This window comes from Stigmatopora nigra, chromosome 2, assembly GCF_051989575.1.
Source record: "Stigmatopora nigra isolate UIUO_SnigA chromosome 2, RoL_Snig_1.1, whole genome shotgun sequence".
NCBI classification, from domain to species: domain Eukaryota; kingdom Metazoa; phylum Chordata; class Actinopteri; order Syngnathiformes; family Syngnathidae; genus Stigmatopora; species Stigmatopora nigra.
The window spans coordinates 16289622-16304382 of NC_135509.1; the positions used below are offsets into that span (position 1 = coordinate 16289622).

At 36.8% G+C, this 14761-nt stretch overlaps 1 protein-coding gene across 2 annotated transcripts in view; it reads left to right on the forward strand.

The window, feature by feature from the left end:
- The window catches only part of LOC144192006 (leucine-rich repeat-containing protein 4C-like), a 37730-nt gene that overhangs the window by 12590 nt on the left and 10379 nt on the right, over positions 1–14761 (forward strand). Inside the window, exon 2 of one of the 2 annotated variants that reach the window (XM_077710994.1) lies at positions 8299–8375. The exons of the other annotated variant lie outside the window; for it this stretch is intronic. The gene's annotated coding sequence lies outside the window, so the exon portion shown is untranslated. The remainder of the gene's footprint in view (positions 1–8298; positions 8376–14761) is intronic. 2 annotated transcript variants of the gene reach the window in all.

The window sequence follows — 14761 nt, forward strand, 5'->3', positions numbered from 1 at the left end:
ACCTTTTTGGTTTCTTAGTTTCTTATTAAAAACTTATCAGGAAGGTCCAACTAGTTAAAGATTCAAACAATTCCATTGGCCATACATTTTTATTATGTTAAATAATCATCAACTGTCTTCTCACCTTCAGAATTTAGCTTTCCAATAATCAAACAAAAACAGTATAACAGAAAGACTTTTTTATCGTCTCTTTTCGCTTAATTGGAATTGTGTTTGTTGGGCATTCTAAAAGTTGGAACCTTAGTTGTTAATGGAGTTTTCTTGTACGAAGCAAAATGATGCATAAGAAATTAGAAGTGTTTTCCAAAGACAAATTAGATTTTAATGAGAATGAAAGTGGTTCCTTTTACTCTTTGGCATAATGTTAAGATTGGGCACAGTGTATTTTCAGTGGAGAGCGGACATTAATTATAGTCATTTAAAAATGGTGACTATCAATGTGTATAATGAACTGTGTAAGTCAAATAAATTAGTCTGAAAGTGCAGAAAAGCATTCCCATGAATGTCAAATGTGTTAATAATCTTGGACAGAAAATATGTTAAAGGACCACATACTCTTAGTCCCAAGACATTTTGTTATCCTACATCTTCAGATTTTAAGAGACAAAGGATCATTTTGTCGTATTGAGGAAAAAAGATTCAGTAATTTATTGGAAATTGCCTTTGTGGGGAAAGAGGGAACAATTTGTCTGAGAAAAGCAGTGTTGGCCCGCTTGTAAGCATGCTGTGACACTGCGAGACTCCAAAGGTATGTGTTATATCATCAAGACAGTTGCTAAACAAACAATTCTGCCAAAAAGAGATTCTTTTTTTCACTTTTGCTCCACAAAGCTTTCCATTTCTTATACTTTTACATCCATCAAGGGAATGGCCATGGACACAGCTAACCACTATGGCGACCTCTTGGCAAAGACGGAAAATATAGGCTGTGTGGAGTTAAGAAAATTGGCTCAAGACTTGTTTTTGATTGTGCAAAACCCCTTGTATTTGAAATAAGATGTCTTGCTAATTTCAAAATTTGTCACAATGTTTTTTTTTTATCTTATAAGAATGTGTTTTAATCATGATGAGAGAAATTAATCATAATATTGTACTGTTTAAAATAAACGTTATTCTTGTCTATAAAAGTACATTTATTGATACATTAATCTCACAAAACTAATGCACAGCAGTAATGTAGTTAAGTACTAAGGGAGCGTAATGGATGAAATAGGTGCATTAATTTTAATTTAACCAGTGATGCAGCACACCCTAATTTGCCATAGTAAAATCAGGACAGCATGTTATAATCTGCTGATGATCAAATGCATGAATAGAATTTGCCAGAGGTGGATTATTTTCAATTTAATTGAACTGTAAAATTTCACTGTCACCTTCATGTTTCTTAAGTCTCAAAAAATGTGTTGTCTGCTCCAAATGAAAGGTTAGATTTGTGTCCATTGCCACCTTTTGTGTCGGACAAATTTGGCAGGATGATTAAAAGTCTACTTATACTGCATATAGGTCTTAGTCTGCACATTCTGCCTGTGCTTTTTGTGTGTTTCTCTGGGTACTCCCATGTCTTCCCACATCCCAAAAATATGCATGAGAGATTTATCATACACTCTTGAAATGACTGCAGCTGAGGATGGGAAAATGAATGTTTTTTATTTTTTTTTGTCTGTTTATGTCATGCACTTGTGTGGTAACTAGTTCAGCGTGTACCCTGCCTCCCATCTCCAGTCAGCAATGATAAGCCCCAGGACTTCCTGTCATACTGGTGAAGAAAATTGGTACAAATAAGGAATAAATGAAGGGCAACATGGATTGATTCAATTTTTATCTAATTCCAATTCCAAGCCAAAATTTGACTTGATTCTACACCAGGCCATCAGGACTTTCCTCCATGTTTCCCATGTTGCTTTCTTTCCACTCATCTCCAATTCCTTGTTCTTAGAACTGTGAGGTGGATACTCTCCTCAGTCATTTAGGGCACTTTGCATGGTGTGCATTTTTAACAACCATATATTGATTGTTGTTTCACCACTTTGGTGATGTTCTTTTAAACTCTGGTACTCATAACAGTGTTTGTTTAATCTGTATCGGGTTGTTTGAATGGTTCCTGCTCAGTTTGACACTCTTTAATCCCTTCACATTTTGAATTACAATATAAAATTGTGCCACTGCATGTAAGACTTGAAGCCAATGCTGTCTATGCTTTCTTCTGGGCATCTCATATGAGGATTAACACACCAACAATAAAAGAAGGGTAGCACAGCCGACAACACCGGAAAATCCGATGTAAAAATACTATCAACAGCCACTTGCAACATAGATGCAAATATGTATTAGACTCAACCTAAGGACAGGCTAATCTGGAGTTTGAACCTTGGCGAAGGTGCCTCTACCTTCAAAGCTAATTGCGGTGCGGACCCTGAGGAGAAGGGAAGCAGAAAGAAGGAGAGGGGATATCACTCTGACTTCACCATCCATTTGCCATCTGCCCTCCCTGTAGAAGGGGATTCAAGGCCAGGATCCAAATCATTAGCTACTACCATGAACATTGAAATCGAGAACACGGAAATCATCCTTTCTATAGAGGGATCTCCAAAAGGGTGAGTGAAGTCAACTGCTGAATTCAGATGTGGAAATGAAGCAGCATATTAAGAGCAATTGTGATTAAATCTATCTTTCAAGGCACTTAAACTCTAAGCGTTTTGACATTGTCTCATTTACCCCACTGATGATGCAGCATCAGAAGCAAAGAAGATTTAGTATCGTACTTAAGAATACTTTGACCTCCCCAGGGCTGTAGATTGAACTTCCCCTTAAATTGGAATGCGACTCATCCATGAACTAAGAAAAGCCGACACATGATAAGCCACATGCGTTTTAATGATAACAAGTTAATTTGATTTTATCTCGTAATAGTGCATGTTGAAATGCGGCCTAGTATGCATACTCTTTTCTAAGATACAGAGAAATAGAATAACTAACACATACTGATTGCTTCCTGCACATAACTCTTTTGTTCAGGTTAATTGCCCACTGATCTGTTGGTAATGCCTCACAATGAAGTATGGAAACAGTCATTCAAAACAGAGGAGAGACAATGAAGTGTCATGTCCGTTTCTAACTGCTCAAAGCTTTCTCAAATAAATCTATGCCTGGCAGAATTATGATTTTTTTACTAAAATGGTGGCAGAGGATCAAAGGCATTTTCTGTCTTTCCAATGCATCCCAAATTCAATTATTTATCCATCTTCTGGGACCGCTTATATTCACAAGGGTCGGAGGACACCCTGAATTGGTTTCCACCCAATTGGATGGCAAAATGAAACAAACAGCTTTTTCACCCACACCTTTACAACTAGATCCATTTTGGAGTGTTGAATCAGCTTACCATTCATGATTTTTGTGATGTGGGGGAAATTCCCGACAACAACACTGAAGACCGTGTTTAAACCTTTAATCTCAGGCCAATGAGATGGACATATTACCTAGTTATTTTACTAAAACTTAGGATCTCTTTTGTTTGCAAAGTTTTCTTCTCATCATCTGTCCCAAGCCTCCCATCTCATTGAGGATGCATATTTCATTGTCTAATCCACATTTTTCCAGTTTTTGCTTTCTTCTTCATGATGATTGTGTTTTTTGTGAAGGAGTAGGACACTTGGCAGAGCAAATCGTCAAGCCACCCTGAGGCCAACAAAATCGACTTTCTTTGTAAAAATGTCCTTATGTAAGTCACTGAACCCTAAATTGCTCCCAGTGGGCATCATAGCAGCTTACCTGGCAGCAGTACTGCCTACTGTCGTGTGAATGGGTTAATTCGAGGTAGCAAAATGCTTTAGGCATAGTCCTTAACATGTGAATATATGAATATAAGTATACAATTTTTCAAAACTGTAAAATATTATATCATTATATACATTTTAACACTGAAAAGGAATGATAAAATGTGCTATTTGGGCAGTACATCAAACAGCCAGGTTCAGCAGCAGACTTTCTGGAGAAAGCAAAGCGCAGTGGTACTATTGTTATCACACAAAGGGAGATTAGTGTTGATGGCTGTATATGAGCTGCTGGGCTTGGCTGGTGTTCTGTGTCGGATGCTAACCTCGCCCACCCCTGCTGTCACCAGTGCCATGTCACAATTAGCCAGAATAGCTGTAGGCATGAGCGCTCACCCTGGTGGCAAATGCACTCAATCCTTCTCCAATAACACAGATATCACTACTCTAGAGATGTGTGCAAGCATAATGAACACTGCCCTGGTTTTCACCTTTTAGATTATATTCAGTGGCTGAATCTGTAGTAATTGCATTGTTCTTTGCTCTAATTTCTTAAACTAACAATCTTACTGTTTCAGAGTGAATCATCGACACAATTTTATGGTTGTTTTGGGACAAAACACAAAGAATGAAGTGGGATGTATCGTGTTTTTTAAAAATAAATAGTCGCATGAGCTCATCTCATTTTCTTAACTGCTTTATCCTCACTAGGGTTGCGGAGTGTGCTGGAGCCTATAGTCACATGATTTTACAGAAAATACATTCAGGATATTTCACAAAGTCAAAATAATCCTTAAAATGAAGGTGTAACAAAATGTCGCCGGCTGATTACAGATGCATGAATAATTAGTAGAGAGACTGCTAAATGGTACATGTTTTGATGTGCAGAGAGATTCTCAGTGGAACGCAAAACGGTGTCCTCTTTACCCTTCTCGTTCCTGGCTGCTGTCATCTTCTGCAAATGTTCTCTCTCCTATCTTTCTATATTAGGCTCTTCTGGGTTAATCATTCCTAGAGGACACCAGTGCTAAAAAGTGAGACACATCTTTCTTTTTTTTTACAAATCACATTTATACATCACATAGAAATGAAGTAATACGCATACAGCCAATTGTGACAATGTGATATTAACAATTTCTGTTTTTGACTGCTCTGAGATCAATTTGCTCAACCGCATACCTCATTTATCCTTTATTTGTACACCCCCCTTTCTTCCTTTCTGTTCTCACATTGTATTCCCATTAGTATCCTGCAACCATTTTTTTGTCTGTCTTTTTTTTTTGTTTTACCTATCCTTGCTCCGCATTTTGCTCTATTGAGTCATGCGCCTTGTGGGAGGTGGGTGCTCTAATTCATTTGTTTGAATACGGGCAAAATGTCCACCTCTGATGGATGGCTTTGGCTCTTGCGCTCGCTCTATAGCCCTGGGTTTACAATGGAATTTGCTTAGACTCTCTCAAAGGACTGCATCCTCAAATAGAGGGAGATAAATAAAACACCCACCTATACACACAAGGTGTAGACACTGTAATTTCCCTTTTTATAATCACATATGTACACATGTAACCACAGCGTGAAACACACATATACGCACAGATCTACAATAAAAAGAATATAAAAGTATGCCTACATTTAGTGAGTCATAACATGTAGAACATAACCATAGATCAATTTAAACCAGATTAAAAATACACTCAGTGTATAATGTGTGAGGTCAGACTAATGACCAGTATAGCTTTCAGATGTCCTTATACAAAATCCAGTAATCGTGTAGTCCGCTTCATGTCCAAATTAGTCTGACTTGTGAGCCTTTAATCGGTGAGGATGCAAACTGTGATGTGATGTGACTGGAAACATTAAGCCAATCTCTCTAGTGCCTTCTTCTCACCAACATTCACATGCATATGCACACACACAGTTAATAGGTTTCCGGCAAAAATAAATTAAAAAGTTGCACACAAAAAGCAATTAAGAAAAAAAATAGATGGTTCATTGTTGTAAAATTGACAAAACCTATTAAATTCTTCAAACCGGACAATGTATAATAAACATTCCTTATATCAATCAATTTTACATACAAGTTGACATTTATTTATGTTATTTAGAAGTCTGGAAACTAAGCAATAATGTGTTTTAGTGGCTACCTAGCATGAATTGAGATTTGCATGTTGCACTAGGGAACATATCAGCTTAATTTGTTCTAGGATAAGTGTTTCAAATCAAGACAAAACAATATAATGTCTATTCAGTAATAGCAAAATTAAATGTTGAGGCCCTTAATATAATTATGTATTTGTAACCACTGATGAGGCCAAGGTATCTGTGACCTCTATGAGGTGAACAGCAAGCATGTGACAGGAGACACATATTTTTGTGTCTGTGTGTGTAGTTTATTTATTTATTTTAATTTTTTTTCACCAGTGCTCCTTTTGTCCATTTTGTGGTTGTTTGGAGTCATCAGAATATTATTGTCGTGGAGAAATAATACCATTTGCAGAGAAACAATACCATTTGCAGAGAAATAATTGACATTTAACTTTTAATTATTACCATTATTATGTAAAATCACTATGGGACAATACAACTTTATCACTTAAAATCAGCAATGAAACACATGTAACAACAATCTCATTGAGACATTTTTATCGACCAACAATACATTCTAATACATGTTGTTAGGTTCATTAATACTTACACTTTCATATAATTATAAAACAATACAAGGGACATCTGATCTAAGGACAGTATTACAGAATAACTCCAACACATGTATATGCATAAAAAAAGAAAGCCATTCAAACAATATGGATAATATGTTAGCCTATAAATTAAATACCCCCTTCTTTTTTCCTTTTTTTATACATTGAGTGAACAAGCACAGAAGTCTCACGAGTATAAAAGAAAGGGGAATAAAAGTCAATGTCTTTCACTAAGAAGTGAAAGAGACAGGTGTTGTTTTTATTGTATATATTATACATTTTGGGTAACACTCATAAAAACATGAGCAATGGTGACAAGGTCCCTCTATTGCTTGTTTTCTACAGAATAAAGTGAGTGTATCAGAGAAGTCAAATCATGAAAATAACACTAGTTGAGTTGAAAAGGCAGGAAATCTTGTTTTCGGGATGACTGGCTGCACAAGTTGACAAGACACAGGTATTTTTTTTGTAGAAAAATCCCATGTTCATGGACACGACATACCGTGAAGATAAAATGTGCGTATGAAACTTTCACTTGACCATTTACCACATCAGGTGAACATTGAATGTTTAGGATCTTATTAGTAAAAGTGTTTTATTTCCTGTTAACAATACCTAATTTCCCATTATTTTTATTTTACATACCTACATTTGCACAATGAATCTCAAATGTCATGTTATATGCTTTATAATGCTTGCTTTATTTCGACCAGGAGTTGCATCTGGATTACTGTGCTGTGCTACTACTCTAAAAATGTGTTTTGCTGATTGTAATGGGATATAAAGCACATGGAATGATCTTATGTGGAATTGTGTCCTACGAATAATTTCCCATGTCTTGCCTTGCTGGCAGGACAGTGTGGTACTCACACTCTTGTAACATGAAGCTGCACTGTTGTAGCACTGCAGAGTGTCATCTTGAAATTGTGTTGCTGAAATATTCAGTGATTTCTCTTGCTTTGGCTTGCAAGATATCTTGCTGAAAACATCCACATTTAAGGGCTGTTCGCACCAGGAAAATTTATAGTCCACTTTCTTTGGACCAGCCCAAATTACTGTCCAAAGCAACACATGCAATCACCCTGAATTGTTGGCCTACCATTCACGCTCACATATATGATTTCACAAAAAAAATAAAAAGAATACAAAATAACAGCATGGATTTCCACTTTGCATCAGTGAAGCTTAGATGATCTTGGACACAGAGAAGTCAACTGTGTTTCCGGTGTTGTTTTTCTGAAGTTTCGCTAAACCAACGTGGCTATATGCAAAGGAAAATACAGTTTTTTTAATGCAGATCCTCCTGAGATATCTAAAGTCATGGGCGTTTAATGTTGGGTTATTTGCCTTGCCACTTATATGGAGTGATGATAGATTAAAAATGAAATCCAATTATATATATATATATATATATATATATATATATATATATATATATATATATATATATATATATATATATATATATATATATATATATATATATATATATATATATATATATATATATATATATATATATATATATATATATATATATATATATATATATATATATTCATATACACTTACATACATATATTGCCACAAAGAAAAATCTTATTGCCATTCAAAATCGCGTTTTGGAGAATGTGTTGGCATAAAGCCAGCACATGTTAAATCTTTTAAGACAGAGGTGGAAGGTATTGGTTCTGTTTTGATTTGTAATTAAAGTTCATCGCTTTTCCATTACACTTTTTTTTAAATTTATCATGTAATTTAATTTGGCAGAGGAGGACAAAAATAAAGTGCACTTTATAGTCTAATTGATGCTGTTCTCGCTCTAGATCTGCATTCTCAGCAGCTCTACTTCTCAGCTGATGGAGGGAAATGCCATGCAGAGGGAGATTTACAGCATGTCAAGGTGAGGGATGAAGGGGAAGGAGGGCAATACAGGCAAAAGTCCAAAGATTAAGAAGACGGCTTTCCCATGAGGAGGAGGGGCAATGTCATTTCTTTGACGCACATTGTTTGTTGGCTGCTTTAAGATGCGGAAAGTGTAGAATTCATTTTTCCATGACTGTTGTGCTAGAGATAAGCAGACTATGCTAGTTTTTACATAAGAAATAATGATGAGTGCCTCTATAATAAACTGTACTCAACGAATGGCGTCTTTCCTCTCATTCATACGTCAAATAAATATAAATTATTTGCTTATTCATCATTATTTTTTTCTTTCTGTTTATATACAAATGTTTATGAAATTCAGAATATAATGCACTTGGCATGGACATACATAGGGAACAATTCATGGAAATGGCAAACTCTTGTCAACCCGGATAAGAATTAATTCATACATTTGAGCTAGGTTGCTCAGGAACCTTTGGTCTCAGCAAAACAGTACTCAGAACGCTGTTCGCCGAAACAGTACTCAGCCCAGATTTCTCCTAAACTGCTTAACATGATGAAGGTATTCTGCCCTGAAAGCAGGAGCCACATTGCGCCTTTTCTGATACAATCTGTATTTTTAGTATCTTGACTTTTTACAGTTCTCGGGAACCTCCCAAATGACCTGAATATAAGGATGCATTTGACACCTGTGTTCATTAAGAGAAATTGGGAGGAGAAAGGGAGGTTCACGTGCTCCCATGATGATGGCAAGTATGCCCCGGTAGGGCACACGAAGGTAGCTTTGCAAAGCTTATGTAGCATCATTCTCATCCACCCAATAACTCACTCCAGTCCTGGTGGAGAAAAAGGTGTCAGAGAAGACATTACATAGACATTTTCATCCCCAATACAAGGCCTGGAATGATGAAAGGAAAACACCAGAGGGCTAGTCGGACTTTTTTTTTTTTAATAACTCTAGAGTATGGTGGGAATTCTATTAATGAGTCGGACTGGGATAAGAAACGGTACTTCCCACATAGAGTGATGCAGTCCATGAGGGAGCCTATAGAAGCCCTTGCTTTGACTGAATGTAGAGGGAACCAAAGAGGGCTCTGCAGACCACAAACGTGTGAGGTGTACTAAGCAGATGGAGGGAAATGCAGGGGAGAGATGGCATTGCGAATGAGCTGCTCTTTCTTTCTATCTTTTTCTCCCACAGAGACAGTGTCAGTCCTCTGGTGAAGATCAGAAAGGTGTGAGATGGAATGTGAGGGTTGGGGGAGAGACAGTAGCTGGAAAGAATAGATCTTTAGTCATAAATTCCAGTGGGAACCCTTCTATCAGTGCTCACTTTCCATAATAAGTTGAAAAATAAATAATCTCTTCAGTCAGCATCCTTCGAGATGTCTGCTTTTCACAAGAGTTCATTCCCCATGCATTTAAACGTCTGTTGGTCCATTTTAACTGTGCCTTTTTTACACCTTTTGACATGGTATGTCCATAGTGTCATATTGAAGTGTGTAAATGTTAGTCTATCATGCCATCCCTAAACCATAGTATCTGTGGATATTATTTCCACTAAAAAATACACGTTTTTTCCTCCAATTTTACGTATTTTCACTGTGTGAAGGATTTTTTTGCCCAAATACTTTACTGTAATTACACTATTTCCAAATGCTTTCCGGTCTTTTAATCTCTGTGAGTCTCTGGTTAATTTTCGGTTAAATATTGAGCTTTTATGACATGCACCTACAATTAGAACTGGACCTTCCAATCTGTTTTGCTGTTGAGCACCCGAAATTTCATGTTGCTCACACTGTCCAATCTCTGTTGCACATAAGTGAACATGACAAGTGTGAACACAGCTAAAATGTGTTTTCACACCTTTTATTTTCATTGGCAGTTACATAAGTGTGTATTCACTTTTTGTGCACAAAGGACTTCATTTCGCAGCATTTCCTTACACCACCGCTCTTTAAATTATATATAAAGATATTTTTCCTTCATTTTAGGTAGTTTCTCTTTCTCATCATTCCGAAGTATTTATTTATATATGTTATTTTATTTTATTTTTACACCAACTATTCCAATTCCCCCTGTGGAACTCCAACTATGTTATCAGTGATTGGTATTACATATTCTTATCGGCTTAGTATGCTAATCCTCCTGTATCTTAGTGAAAACATGGCAAGCCTTCTGAAGTTTTTTTTGAGGCCTTTGCCAACCTTTAAAATGAGAGACATTTCATGAAAAAAATGAATATTGGTAGTTCTCTCTTTTAGGTGCTTACAATGCAATATATGTGTTCAATCTAATGTAGCTCTCTCTTAAAATTGCCTTTTAGAAGACATTTTGCTGATGGAAGCCGGTTTGCCTACAGCAGTTTCCTTTGTGTCCCTTTAGAAGTCCTATTAACCAACTTTTCATGGTCTCATTGTCCTTTTAGCCTAATGAAACGATCTGGTCTGTTTTAATGAAGGTTGTCTTCAAAGGCTGAAAAGTTAAAAAGCTGAACTATTTTACCTTATGAACAACTGGCAGCTGAATTGCAGACTAAAATGCAGCATTTTAATGATTTTCTCTACAAATACATAAAATACAAAAAGAAGAACTGAAAACGTGCAAAGGTAGAGGTTGGCGGAGTTATAGCAAAAAATAAATGTTCTACTCAGTTTCTCATTTTTTGGGGAGGCCCAAACAAGGTGTCACAGTCAGTGGGTCCCTTTCTTTATGGCTAGCCCCTTTATATGTTGCAGTATATAACACTCAGTTCCGTCTTTGGCTATTTGGCACATCTTCCTCATTTACCTATCCATCAAGCTATGTCGACAGGTGCCGATGGGTTTAATTTTATGATTTGTCTTGGTGAGAGTCAGTAATATTGGTCATAAGTCCTACAAGCAGTGATCAACGGTATTATGTCAGCGATACTTCTGCCAAGGGTTTGTTGAATTTCTACCGTAAACTCCAGTAGCACCTCTGAATAAGATACCCGTCACCAAATATATCTGTTGTAAGAGATTAAGTTTTAAGTCATTTGTGCTGCTGTTATAAGGCACAGCATAGCATTCAGCTGACGGTGAGCACCGAAAGAGCACCATGAAGACTCCACGAGCCAAGCCGTGCTTTGTGAAGCAGCAAATGGCCGTAGATGCATAAGGGTAGCAATAATAACGCTAAGAGCTTGCTGGGTTTCTAACTAATTGTAGCAGACGGTATGTTTCTACTAACGAAAACTGTTGAACGAGGCACTGATTGCCTGAGGGTTTCCCAAGGTTGCAACACCCGACTGGCCGCAAAGCCCTATTAAATAGATTCTTCTTCCCACCTCTGAGTTCACAAAGCATTGCTAGTATGGTAGATGAGTTGTGTAGTCATAGCGAACATCTAAGCAAAGTATCATCCAATTCCCACCTTTGTAACAAGCTATGGTAACAAGTGGACAGCAAAAAAGACTGCAAATTATCATACCAGACACTTGTTTTCCCCCATTCTGAAGCCTTATTAAATATGCTTAGAATTGTCTTTTATCTTAATCCATTGTATCTAATGATTCTTTAATAAAGGACAGTTTTTCCTAATTCCAATATATACTCCAAATGTTTGCAACAGGATTTGGCCAAAATACCAATTGAAGCAAGAAAAATAAATATTGTATGAATGCTCTATGCTTTTTGCTAAGGTGAGAACATCTCAGGCAGCTTTCTAAGGCACATTAGAAAACTCAGTTTCTTATTTCTACTTGTGCTGTTTTGCTTTTGTTTTTTATTGCAGTCTGTGGAAGAACCATCTCTTCCCTGAAACTGTATTTCATCATTGTTTCCCTAAACTTCCTCAATGTCTACATAGTAAATTGTTATCAGATAGTTCTTATCATTTGTACTATACAGAATTACTGCTTAAAATCTGGCAACAGTTGTTAATGGATGAACTCAATATTATTGCAGCACAGCCCAACCGAGCCATGCTTTCGGGATTGTGATTATTGACATAGTACAATAATGCACATTGAAGAACAATGAGTTTCCCGTGAGAAGTCTCTTGTGAGAGCCCCTTTTTAAAAGTCTCAAAACTCGGGAGGCTTCAAGAAAGGAAATCCAAGGAACAGGCCCTTCCATATACACAATTAATGTGTTTCAGTGTGTTGAACTGTGCACTGCTACCACTCCACTGAAAAGGCCTTTATGTCTGGCACACAGGAGGCACAAATGATATTGCGCCATCCACCAAGTGCACTAATTGCACTATTTACTATACACCAAGTGCTGTTGGTGTTGCTACAAAAAGTTTCCGCAACGCACTTGCAGTGTGCCACCATATTTGTTGTCTAAAAAATGCAGTGCGTATCTACAACAGTGTGGTCGGGTTGGGGGTGGGTTCTCAGGCAGGTTATAATTACAGTGTGAATGGTTATAATTACAGCGTGATTGGGCCGGGTACTGTCTTTCTGAATTAGCAATCCTGAAGTGCACCACGCATGGGATTATGGTCTCCATACTTCGACGGTGCCATGAGTGAATGCCGGAGATAGGAATATTCCTTTCTTTTGTGGCCCATGTCCAAGTGGCCTGCAGGGATGAATACTACATCTAATTCATCCATATTTGTATTATTGTTCAAAGATAGATCAAAATTGATCATGTGTCATGCAAACGCAAATCTATAGTGGGTTGTTTTCACTGGATTCTGTCATAGTGTCTCGATGGATAGGGTGACAACTTGAAGACCTATTTATCTCATCACAGGCATCAAATACTAGTCAACTGTAGAAGGAACACTATTTTATACAGATGGCAGGTTATGAGGTATTTATGAAAGAAAATTGAGTCATAAAAGATAAAAAAGACGTTGATTATTAAATGAATTGTCACTAAGCTTGATTGTCAATGTTAGAGTGACTAGTCGAATAATCTTTGCAGCCCTAATTGATTTAGTGATTCAGCATGTCAAGAAAACGTTTTACCAGACATATGGATTTACCATTAGATAATGACAAATGGCAGGCACTATTGAGCTGATTTCAGCACATTATTACTCCCTAGGGAGCATTTGCTCACCATGGTGGAACACTACATCGTCCACCATAAGCAAAATCTCAATTAATAATGGATCTGCCGCAAATTAATATAGCTTGATATGCATATCTGCTAAATTCTTGTAGGTGATGCGATCTGTGGGTAAATAAATCCCATTTGTGGTGCTTAGAAAATTAACATTCGCCTTAAATTATTTTTTTTATCGACAACTCTTAAAGAGAAAGGCATTATCTCTTTTTTTAAATTCCAAATGAACACAGGACAACTTGGAATAATGTATTGCATTGTTGTCTCTTCTATTGAATTCAATTGAAAGGTTTATTGAATTGAATAGAAAGCTTTATTCTCATTGTATATAAATACATATACATACTTTGTACAATGATGTGCATTTGAGGTACAGCCCAACCAAACAGTTATGACATACTACTTACATACATATACGGTACAGCCAGGCTGCCTGCCAATTTGCCATTGACGGCGTTCCGGAATCAGTGTGAAAGTGAAACAATGGGTTAGGAACGGTGAAAAAAATGTGGCTTTTCACTCCCCTTTTAAGAAAAAGGAATGCCAGAGAGGGAAAATAACAACATTAAAGCATACAACATAAAAACTAAACAATTATGTGAATGCATAAAAGTGGTTGATTTTTTTATCAAACAACTGAACTGAAATGCCCACAAAGCAACAGACTTGTAGAAGAGTAATATGTTCTTTTTCATTCCAAGCTGTACATAATATAATATGAGATGGAGCATGCAATCATTTAAGACAGTTTAGGGGAAGCCTCAACTGCACTATCCAGGTTGGGCGAGTGGATAGCACATTCACCTCACAGTTCTGAGATCAATGGTTAAATGTTGGTAGGTTCCGCCCTTCCTAAGTGGCGTTTGCATGTTCCTTTAATGTCTGGGTGTCTATTCTCTGGGCTATTTCCACATCCCCAAATAGTGTATGGTAGGTTTGATGAAAACTCTAATTAAAACATAGAGACGGATAACCATTCGCATTCATAATCACACTACCGAGTGGAAATCAATGCTGTCTGCCTACATTGAAGTCAGACAAAACAAAGGCTGCAGCACTGAGTGGCTTGTCTTAAATTGTAGGCAGTTTTGTTAAAAGCTAAATTTGAATATTGTGTTTGGTAAAATTTGTTGCCCAATAAAAACAACAGAAAACTGAAATTTTCTTTGACTAGGTGGACATTTTTAGTGAACATTTTAAAGAAAATGAGTTAAGGTTTATGCTATACAAAAGAAAGTGCCTGACACGATTGTCAAGCGCGTTTGAATAAACCATTGCAGAAAAGTTAGAATTGGTATTTAGATCTGAAATGAATCTCAAATCATAAGGGAGGCATGTGACTTAAAATCAAGTCTTA